The following is a 10,378-nucleotide window of genomic DNA, read 5'->3' as shown; positions in this document are numbered from 1 at the left end:
GGAACCATCAGCTTTCTTCACCACCTTTGCGTATGCACACGTTTGTCGTCAGTGATCGTATCAGGAAGGTGGGCACCCACTGATCTGATTTTTAGTTCTTTGATGTCTGATAACTAGTCCCTTCTGCACCTTGTGGTCAGACAACAGGCTGGTGTGCTTCTTCCATGTGGGCTTGGATGCTTCTCAGCTGGATGGCCACTTGATTATCTTCAAGCCTTTAAGACCCCAGATGCTATATCTTATGGTAGCCGAGCACCATCGGCTTTCTTCACCACCTTTGCTTATGTTCACATTTTCCTTCAGCAATCATGTCAGGAAAGTGTGCATCCTGGAATGAGGCACCTAATTTTACCACAAAAACTGCATTACAAATGTGCTGAAAAACTCGGCTTATACCCGAGTCGATATGGTAGTTGTTGCGCAGGACAGCCATTAGCCACCCCTTCCACTGTGGCTGTTAGGTGCCGTGCAGTCTGTTCCAGCTCAGAGAGACCCTGTGCCCCACAGATAAAACACCGCTCGGTCGTGCATCATCCTCACAATTGTTCTCATGTTTCATCCCATTGTTGTAGCCGCTGTGCAGATTCATCTCAACCAGGGCCGTCGTCCTTGTGCTGCTTTACCAAGCATGATAACTTCCTCTAAGGACTGATTTTTCCTGGTGACATGGCCAAAACCTTATGAGATAAGGTCTGGCCATGTTCGTTTCCAAGGAGCATTCTGGCTGTACTTCCAAGACAGGTTTCCATATCTTCCTCCTATTCCTGACTCCTTTCTGCCACTGTTGCTCTAGGGCAGGTGTCCTCAAACTACGGCCCGCGGGCCACATGTGGCCCACCAAGGACATTTATCTGGCCCACCGGGTGGTTTTGCCCCGTTTTTTAACTACAAAATAAGATACGTGCAGTGTGCATAGGAATTTGTTCATAGTTTTCAATGGTCTGAGGGACAGTGAACAGGTCCCCTGATCTAAGGGAAGAGAAACCATTGCTGTGCCTTGGATTGCTCCATGCAAGCTTGTAAGACCCTAAGCACTATGCAATAAATTAAGAGACAGAAACAGTAAGGTGACCAGATTTAAAGCAGGACACCATTGACCAGGGGGGTGGGGGGGTGTTCTTGATTAAAAATTTGGTCTATATGGACCAAATAGACCATTCCCTAGCTTGTCGTGCATTCTTTCCAAAAAGCGGGACGTCTGGTCACCTTACACTAAGGGTATTATGCCAATTAACATAGTTTAATGGATATACCATTAAACTATGACCCTAAACTTCCAAACCAAGGAACATACCCTCACCAAGTACTCTTTCTGGTTTTATATCATTGTAAATATATCACACTTCTGCCGATTCCTGTATTTACACATATGAAACGTATTGACAGCAGTAACAATCAACTCTGAGACCCAACCCTTATTCAGTGTGGTTTTCCCATCACTATTGGGTCCTTTTAACCCTCTCCCCGTCCCCCTTCTGTCTCAGGTAACCCCTAATAAACTTTGTTCTCTATCATTTGCCTTTGCATGTAAGGTCATACAATGTGTGTGCTGTTGAGATTGGCTTGTCTCACGCAGCCTACGTCCTCAGGCTGCAGCCGGGCCAGAGCGTGCAGTAAGCCCTAGTCTCTCTGGCTGGTGGATAGCGCTCCAGTGAACACACGCGTGACACTGTTTCTCTAGTCGTCGCATGACGGGGATTTAAGGTGTTCCCACCTTCGGGCTGCACCAGGCTGTGAATAGCTCTGTGACAAACACTGCTGCCCAGGGCTCTTTTTCCCTCTACCTTCAAGTCCTTGGGGTGTATACCTGGAGTTGAACTTCTGGGCCATATGTAGTTCGGATTTTCGTTTGGGGAGGACCTGCCAGGCCGGTTTCCACAACCAGCAGTGGATAGAGGCTCCAATTTCTCCACATCCCCACCAGCAGGTTCTTTTCACAGTGGTTTGGTCTTGCACTGTAGCCATCCTAGTCGGAGTGAGATGGGTGTCTGCTTGTGGTTTTCCTTCACTTCCCTCTGGTGGCGAATGACCGTGTGCATCTTGTCCTGCATTCAGTGGTCACTTGAATGTCATCTTCGGTGGAAAGTCTATTCAAGTCCTTTGTCCACTTTAGGACTGGGTTACTTGGCTCTGTTGTTGACGTGTTCTACATATTTCTTTAGTCATTCGATTTTTGTCGGGTATGTAACTTCCAAAGACATTCTCCTAGTTGCTAGCTTGCTTTCCTTTTTTTTTTTGTAAAGTCTTTTGATGGACAAACGTTTTTTAATTTGTATGAGGTCCCACTAGTGCAGCGGTTCTCAACTTGTGGGTCGCCACCCCTTTGGGGGGGTTGCCTGATTCATAACAGTAGCAAAATTACATGTATGAAGTAGCAATGAAAATAATGTTATGCTTTCCATACGGTGTTTCCAGTATGCAAATAGTCATGCACGTATGTGTATTCTTATCTCTTCTTTGTTCGAGTATTAGATCGAACACAAATTTTCACACAGAGCGTTTAACATAGAACTTTTACATTGTAAGTCTTCATTGAAATCTTTGAATAATAGGCACTGGAATTGCACTTCTAGTAAAGATTCACTCGATTGTTTCTTTGAAGGCAACCAAGTTAAAAAAAACTTGAATTCAAGCGTGATGACAAAATGTCTAATATACAATAAAATATTTTTAAAAGAAAATAATGTTGTGGTTGGGGGTCACCACAACAGGTGGAACTGTATTAAAAGGTCACGGCAGGAGGAAGGTTGAGAAGCACTGCACTAATGTATTTTGTCTTTTTCTGTTTGTGCTTTTAAGACCCCGGGCACTGTGAGACGTGCCTGTTTTGTTACTGTAGTAGATAACCCACTATGCATTTCATGATCCTCATACAAAGCCCTCTTACTTCAACTGAGTCAATTCCAACCCCCAGCAAGCCGGAGGGCAGCATAAAACTGGCTCTGTGGGTTTCTGAGCCTATAAATCTTTATGCGAGTAGAAAGTCTCTTCTCTTGCCTGTGGATTGACTAGTGGTTTCGAACTGCTCGCCTTGTGGTTAGCAGCCTAAATACCACCAGGGCTCCTTAACCCTCATAGAGTATCTTTTAAAAAAGCACAATTTTACAAAAGAATTCCATGGACTGCATGAGTAGATGCATGCTTCACCTCGATTTGATTTTTGTTCCAGTAGCTGGAGAGTCTAGTCAAACTCACGATGACCCACTGGGTCCCAGGGTTGAACTGCAATGCTTAGGGGTTTCAGAAGTAGATCGCCAGGACTCTCTTCCGAGGTGCTTCTGAATGAACACAGACATCCAACCTTTCGGTTAGCAGTCAGGCACACTCAAGGTTCTCACCACCCATAGAAGCCCCCACCCACATCGGGATTTTCCAATTTTCAGGAGTAGATTGCCAGGCCTTTCTTCCAAGACACTTCTGTGTAGATTCAAACCTCCAACCTCTAGATGAGCATGGAGCATGTTAACCTTTTGCACTCCCCAAGGACTCCCTTGAAAGTTCAGATCGTTTGTGTCTAGGTAGCTGAACTCACAAGGCAGCTTTCTCATGCGTAGAAGCCCTGCTGTGAAGTTTTTGCAGGTATCCTATGAGTACGCAGGTACTGAAAAGGTAGGGCACCTGAGTGGGCCTGAGAATGAAGCATGAGAGAGAGAGGAGCGCAGGCTGGTGAGGTAGCTCAGCTGCTCCCAAGAGCTCTGGCACACTGCCTATCCGCAGCCGGGGCCTGGGGACACATGGTAAAGAATGCCGAGGTCCCCAGCATCTTGCAGCCCTGCTGCCAAGATGTCTTCACAAAGGCTACCACATGAGGCTGGGACAATGTGGACATGGACTTGTGCCCCAGTTCTCCCTCTCAGCATCTGAATCACCTTGAACAGATTATCCATTCACCTGGGCACTTACCATCAAGTCATCAAAAGGCATTGTTGGGAAACCTTTCAGAAGCCCATTGCTGCAGTGTGATCAGACTCACTCGGGTGAGAGGGATCACTAACCACCAAGGACACAGGAGTGGGAAAGTTCATGTGTATGAATGAGACGCCGGCACAATGTGATGTTCTACCGCATTGCCCGTCCCAAACAATGTGTTGTGTTGTTAGTTGTGTTGTTGTTAGTCTATGGTTTATAGATCACACCATTATGATCCACAGGTTTCAATGGACTGGTTTTCAAAGATCGGTCTTTCTAGTCTGTCTAGCCTGGAAGCTCTGCTGAAATCAGTTCAACATTATGAAAGTGTGTTAGTCTGGGTTGACTAGAGAAATAAATCCAGAGACACTCGTGTGTAAGAAAGAGCTTTGTATCAAAGAGTAACTGTATATTAAGAAAACATCTCAGCCCAGTCCAGATCAAGTCCATTAGTCTGACATTAGCCTATATGTCCGATACCAGTCTATAAAGTCCCCGTCAGACTCACGCCGCATATGCAATGATGCCAAATGCAGGAAGATCACAGGGTGGAAAGTCTAGTGGATCCAGTGGTGGTAGAAGCATCTCTAGGGCTCTGGCTGCCATCACTGTGGGTCCATGTGGCTTGTCAACAGGAAGGTCAAACAGTGAGAGAATGCCTGCCCCACCTCCAGGGTAGAGGACTGGAGTTCCCAGAATCCTCCGGAGAAGGCCATGCCCATACAGAGGCCTCGTTGTCTATGACTTGATTGACAGGCGAGACTCCACCCCTTCACTCAAGTTGACAGATTATGTGACTGCCACAAGCAACAATGCAACCTTCCACAGACAGACGAGTAGTGGCCAGCGTTGTAGCAACAACAGTCCTCCAATGATAGACAAGTTTTGGCTGTGCCTGAAGTGTATTCACTGGGAATCAAACTCAGGCCTCCTACGTGGAAGAAGGAAATTCTACCGCTGACCCACCAGTGCCCCAAGCAACCCAATGTTAAGAAAGGTGTAGCGATGACAGCCTCAGATGCACCATGGGATAGACACACATAGGGTTGCTATGTGCTGGCATCAACTCAATGACAATGTGTTTGGTTTGGGGGTTTGAACCCTGTGCTTGTTTCATAGATGTAACATGTAAGGTACATGACAACGTTAGAAAACACACTACCTGAATAATGTGCCATTTCTAGGGTAGAGTTAAAGTGGGAGCTGATTATCTTCATTCAGTCTCCTTCAGACCATACCACCCAGGGAGGAGCTGAGTTATGAAAGCAGCACCTCCCGGGCTTCCCCCAAGGTGGCGCCCAACTAGGCAGCCTTGCTACCTAGGCCCTCTCCATCGAAGACACAGGAAGCCTCCTGAAGCCAATACACAGATGAAAATCCTGGAACCCTGACCTTCAGGGTCAAGGGTAGAGAAATGAATGGAACAAGTAGATGAAGCTGGATGAAAGTGTTGAGAGAAGACAGAAGGGGGGATCGTCAACTAGCCTGCACAGCACAGCCTGCTTGAAGGACTGCAAGTAGTACCCCACACAGACAGTGGCTGGAACACGGTGGCTGACGATGAGGAAGGTGGGCTCCTCCCTGGTTCTTCACAACCCTCTGGGATCTAGAAGCACCACCAGCCTCACCTACACCCACAAGTGACTCATGACATCCCCTCACACATAGCCCCACCACCTGTTGTGCCTTAAGGCCAGAGCCGTGTCCTCTGGAAACAGGTGCACCTGAGTCTGGAGGCACGCCAACTCCCCCACCACCACCCCCCCACCACATCAGACCAGCAGAGGCCACAGAGCGGGACCCTGACCATCCCTGGATGGGCAGGAACTCATTTCAGAGCCAGCCATCCTGCCCCCAGCTGTGTTCTCTGCCCCAAAAGAATTCCTTCCTGAATCAAGTACCCTGACCTCAGCCACCATCTCAGCCTGAGTCCAAACAGGAATGCCCTTTAAGATCAGTGTTTTGCCCTCTCTCTGTATGAGCTCCTTAGCTGGCAGACGGTGCCAACCTATGCCAGGTGACTTGCCCCCACCTGCCTCACCTACAGGGCCCACCCTGCTTCTCTTTCCTTTTATTTCCTTTTCATGTATCCTTTCTTTCTGTTTTCCTTTTTCTTTCTCCTTTCTAACTCCCTCTGCATGGAGCCCCACAGAACCATCTCTAGATACTGTCTCCCAGCAAAATGTGTGCAGAGAATTCAAGCCCACTGGTCTACCAGGACCCAATCCTGTACTTGAGCCCCTGGACCTGTCTTATTACAGCAATGCTTTGTTATTAACGTTATTTTGCAGGGAGTGGTTTGTGTTTTTGTTTTGTATTATTTTGAGGTTGCATTGCTGGGTGACAATAATTATTGATTTTTATTTTGTTTCATCCCTTCTTAATTTCATCAATCTTGGAGAACCCCCTCCCCCCCAAAAAAAAGTAAACCCAAACTCTCTTCCACTGAGTTCATACCTACTCATAGTGAACCTCGAGGATGGGGAGAACAGCGCCCCCTGTGAGTTCCAGAGTCTGTAACTCTTTATGGGAGTAAAAAGGTCCGTCTTTCTCCCTTGGAGCAGCTGGTGGTTTTGAACTGTGGACCTTGCAGATCACAGCCCAAAGCATAATCACTATGCCACCAGGGCTCCTTGGAGAAACCAAATATGATGGCAAATGAATGCAAGTTTTTGAGTTCAGCAGCACCTGCAGCTTCTTAGGGGGCTGTTTGCATGAAAGCCAGTGAAGATTTGCGGAGCGGACGAGCTGCAATAATAAGAGCTCGTGACACCACTGTGCTGACTTAGAGTCAGGCACTGTCTGCCGTAGGAACCCTGGTGGCCCAGTGGTTAAGTGTTCAGCCCTTAACGAAGTTCAGTGGTTTGCACCCAGCAGCTGGTCTGCTGGAGAAGGACGTGGCTGCCTGTTTCCATTGAGATCCCAGCCATGAAAATCCATGTGGCCGATCTACTCTGTCCTTACAGGGTCACTATGAATTGGCATCAACTTGGTGTTAATAGGTTGTTTGGGTTATTTACTGGCCTTTGTGGGTTGGAATCAAGTTGGTGGCAATGGGTTTGTTTTGTTTTTCTATTGTCCCTGGGGGCTTTCTATAATCTAATTCTTGAATCTTCACAACCCCCTAGGGAATAAGCAGTTATCACTGTCCCCACTGTAACAATAAGGCAACAAGGGCACAGAAAGGGTGAGTTACATGCCCAATGTCACCCAGCAAGAAAGGAGCAGAGCAGCATTCAATCCCAGACAACTCTAGCTCGACCATCCCAACTGTCCAGTGCGGGTATTGTACTATCCCATGCAGTCCGCGGCCCATTCCAACATTCACCTCCTTCCAGGCCAGTACCCTACACCGGAGACACATTGTGATGAATTTCACACAGTCAAGTTGTTCAAAGTACAGTGAGTGAGTGGAACTTCAACTTCCGCGGAGGGACAGAGACCCTGCCTAGCATTGGAACAGGCGCCCCAAGAGGAGATGATGTTCATTCAGAATCTTCTTGAAGAGCATGTAGCAGCTAACAAGACAAGGGCAAGTCAAGAGCGCTAATGCAGGCAGAGGTTAAACAACCTGGGTAGTTTTAAGGCAGTATAGAATTAGGCTCCATCATGGCTGACATAGCTGTACCATGAGTGACAAACGCAAAAATTAGGTTCTACAAAGTGCTGGCAACAGTGCCCAACTTGAAATAAGCACCACATTGGTGTGGGAACTTACCTACACACACACCCCTCACAGCCATTGAGTCAGTGTGGACTTATAGCAACCCTGTGAATACAACTGTCCCTGTGAGTTTCTGAGACTCTGTTGATGGGAACAGAAAGCCCCATCTTTCTCCCAAGGAGCAGCTGGTGGTTTTGACATATGGATCTTGTGGATTGCAGCCCAACTCATAACCACTATGCCACCAGGGACCCTACACCTCCAGAGATCGGCCCTGGAAAACAGTCACCACCCCCACTCGTCACAGTCACTTTTTTAAAAAGTGCAAATCCCTCTAGGAACCTAATTGCCAGGTCCCTAATGACCAACTGCTTGATGCAACTTCTGCGGGTTACCTGCTGTAATTATCTAATCCCTCTGGGATTAGATAAGCTGGAGAGGGCCCTGGATCTGCCTACGGATGGATTTATCTGAAATTCTCAAGTAAATGATGGGAGAAGGTACTAAGAAACACAATGATTGGATTTACTCTAGCTCCCCACTCACTGGCTCTCCTGAAAGGACTAGATCGGAGGGGACCAAGAATGGAAGCAGGAAGACTAGTTAGGAAGCAATTACCGGAGTACTCTATTTTCAACACTGTAATAAGAGACCTTTTTGCTGGAATCAGGTAGCCATGCCACCAGAGCCATGGGAAATGTCTTCAACCAAGGTGATGAAGGGGGCCGATGTGGGGTGCACACAGCCCTCACTCACCCCCCCCTTCCCCACCCCCCTGCCAGCTTCAAGTTCCCAGGGGCCTCCGTAGAGGATGTGCCCCTCCAGGTATGTCCCAATGCGTAATTTAAAAACTTCCCAAGATCTCAAAAACTGTCTCTGCCAAAGCAGGTACTGGACAGCATGTTCCAGTTCTTCCCAAGTCCTTTGTCACCCAAGCAATTCATCAAAGTGCAGAGACTAATCACTTTTGGAATATTCCTTTGTTTATCAGCATTTACTTACATGTCAGCCAAGGTTTAAGCTAAAGGCTTCTCTAAGCCTACAAGTGTTTCAGAAGGATTATGATTTCAACATGCCAAGTGCATTCTTGACCTTATTATTTCCAGCTTTCCCTGGTGCTGGCCAAAGGTCTTCAGGAATGGCTTTTTAAACAAAGACCCTTGTGTAAGCAGCTGCTAGGCTGTGTCCCTGGGGCCCAGACTGTTGGGGCCCTGTAAAACTGCCTCTGTAAGCTCAGGTCCTCAAGAATGTCTTTAACATCAATGCTCTCTTCACATTGAAGTGGAGAATTGGACATCAAGATGTGATGTCCAAGCTACACTGCTATCTAGTAGACTGCGACTCACAGCAGCCCTTCAAGGTGGGGTCGAACTGCCCCTGTGGGGTGCCAAGACTCTTTAGTAGAAGTCTCCTCTTTCTCCCAAAGAATGGCTGGTAGTGGTTTCTGCATAACCACTGTACCAGGGCTCCTAAGTCACCAGTCTTCCAGTGACTTAAAAGGCCAACATCTTCTAGTCTTTAAAAAAAAAGGGGGGGGGGTGTAAAATACTCAATAAAGGTTATAATATTTAAACAAGTCTCCATACCTTTCCAAAGAAGAAAAATTTTAAACAAACAAAAATCCTGTTGCCCTAGAGTGGATCCCATCCCAGAGTAACCCCATGTGCTAGAGAGGAACTCTTCCTTGGTTTCCCTGGCTTTTCTTCCACTGTGCCCTTGGGAAGTTAGTTCATCACAGCCTGTGCCACCCGGGAACTCGCTTCCCAGGAATATCTATATGTAAATTTCACAAGGGATTTTCTCAAAGATCCCTAAGGATTCCCCTAAGCATGGCTGTGCCTATCTTTCTAACGCTGAAACTGCTGGCCAGCTTTGGGTCTCTGAGAACGGACCTCACAGGACAACCTACCTGAGTTTGCATTCTTGCATTCAAGCATTAGCTGTCCTTTGACAGAAATCTCTTGGAATATCACCTACTGCATGGTCCATTTGAGGTGTTTTCCTTCTTGAGTTGCCTTCCGGACTAGAAGGGGCAGTGAGATTTGCGGGGCAAAGGGCGGTGGAGCGCCTAAAGAGGACCCAAACCCGTCTCTTCTCTTTCGGTGAAGTCGTCTCCACACCGATTCCCTAACTCTTCTCAGTGAAACTCCACAGCCTTCCCCCCTCCTGCCCGCGGCTGGAAGCACCTGGAGACCATTAGGGCGTGCTGGGCACAAGAGGTGGGTGTTCCAGCCCGTTCTCAAAGACCCACACCCAGGGTGGGAGGGGGCGTCCTAGGGATGGGGGGGAGGAGTGCAGCGTTACCTTGATGAAGAGGGTGATGTCGTGCTCCTGCCCCTGCGAAGGGCCCTTTTCCTGGGGCACCTGGCCATCCTCCCCGCGGCCGTTCACTGGCGCAGCCTCTTCGCCACCCTCTTCCACCAGGTGGTTGCTCAGCTCGCCCTCGCCCTCGCCCTCGCCCTCGCCCTCGGGCTGGCCATCACCCCCGGGGACAGCCGCCTCCTCGCTTGGGCTGCCCTCGGAGGGCTCGGCCTCGCCTGCGGCTGCCGCTTCCCCAGTCTGCCCCTCGGATCCCCACTCTCCCCTCTCCACCTCTTCGCCCTCCTGCAGCCCCCCTTCCGGCCCAGCTGGGGTCCCGTTCTCCTTCTCCCCTAAGTCGGTGCAGGAGACCTCGGGAGTCCATTCCTGGGGCTCCTCTCCTCCTGAGACCCCTGCGCCCTCGTCCTCATCCCCGTCCTCCTCCTCCTCCGCGGCGCCCAGTGCCTCCCCCGCACCCTCCTCCGCCTCAACCACCGCCGCCTGGGG

At 48.8% G+C, this 10,378-nt stretch overlaps 1 protein-coding gene across 1 annotated transcript in view; it reads right to left on the bottom strand.

The window, feature by feature from the left end:
- The window catches only part of CLIC6 (chloride intracellular channel 6), a 53,727-nt gene extending 43,746 nt beyond the window's left edge, over positions 1 to 9,981 (bottom strand). Inside the window, exon 1 of the mRNA XM_004696948.2 lies at positions 9,878 to 9,981. The gene's annotated coding sequence lies outside the window, so the exon portion shown is untranslated. The remainder of the gene's footprint in view (positions 1 to 9,877) is intronic.
- Positions 9,982 to 10,378: the final 397 nt, after the last annotated feature.

This window comes from Echinops telfairi, unplaced genomic scaffold (assembly GCF_000313985.2).
Source record: "Echinops telfairi isolate 266 unplaced genomic scaffold, ASM31398v2 ScPeMD7_7469;HRSCAF=8507_0, whole genome shotgun sequence".
Classification (NCBI taxonomy): domain Eukaryota; kingdom Metazoa; phylum Chordata; class Mammalia; order Afrosoricida; family Tenrecidae; genus Echinops; species Echinops telfairi.
The sequence above is the reverse complement of the archived record's forward strand: the minus strand, read 5'-3'. Positions and strand labels throughout refer to the sequence as shown.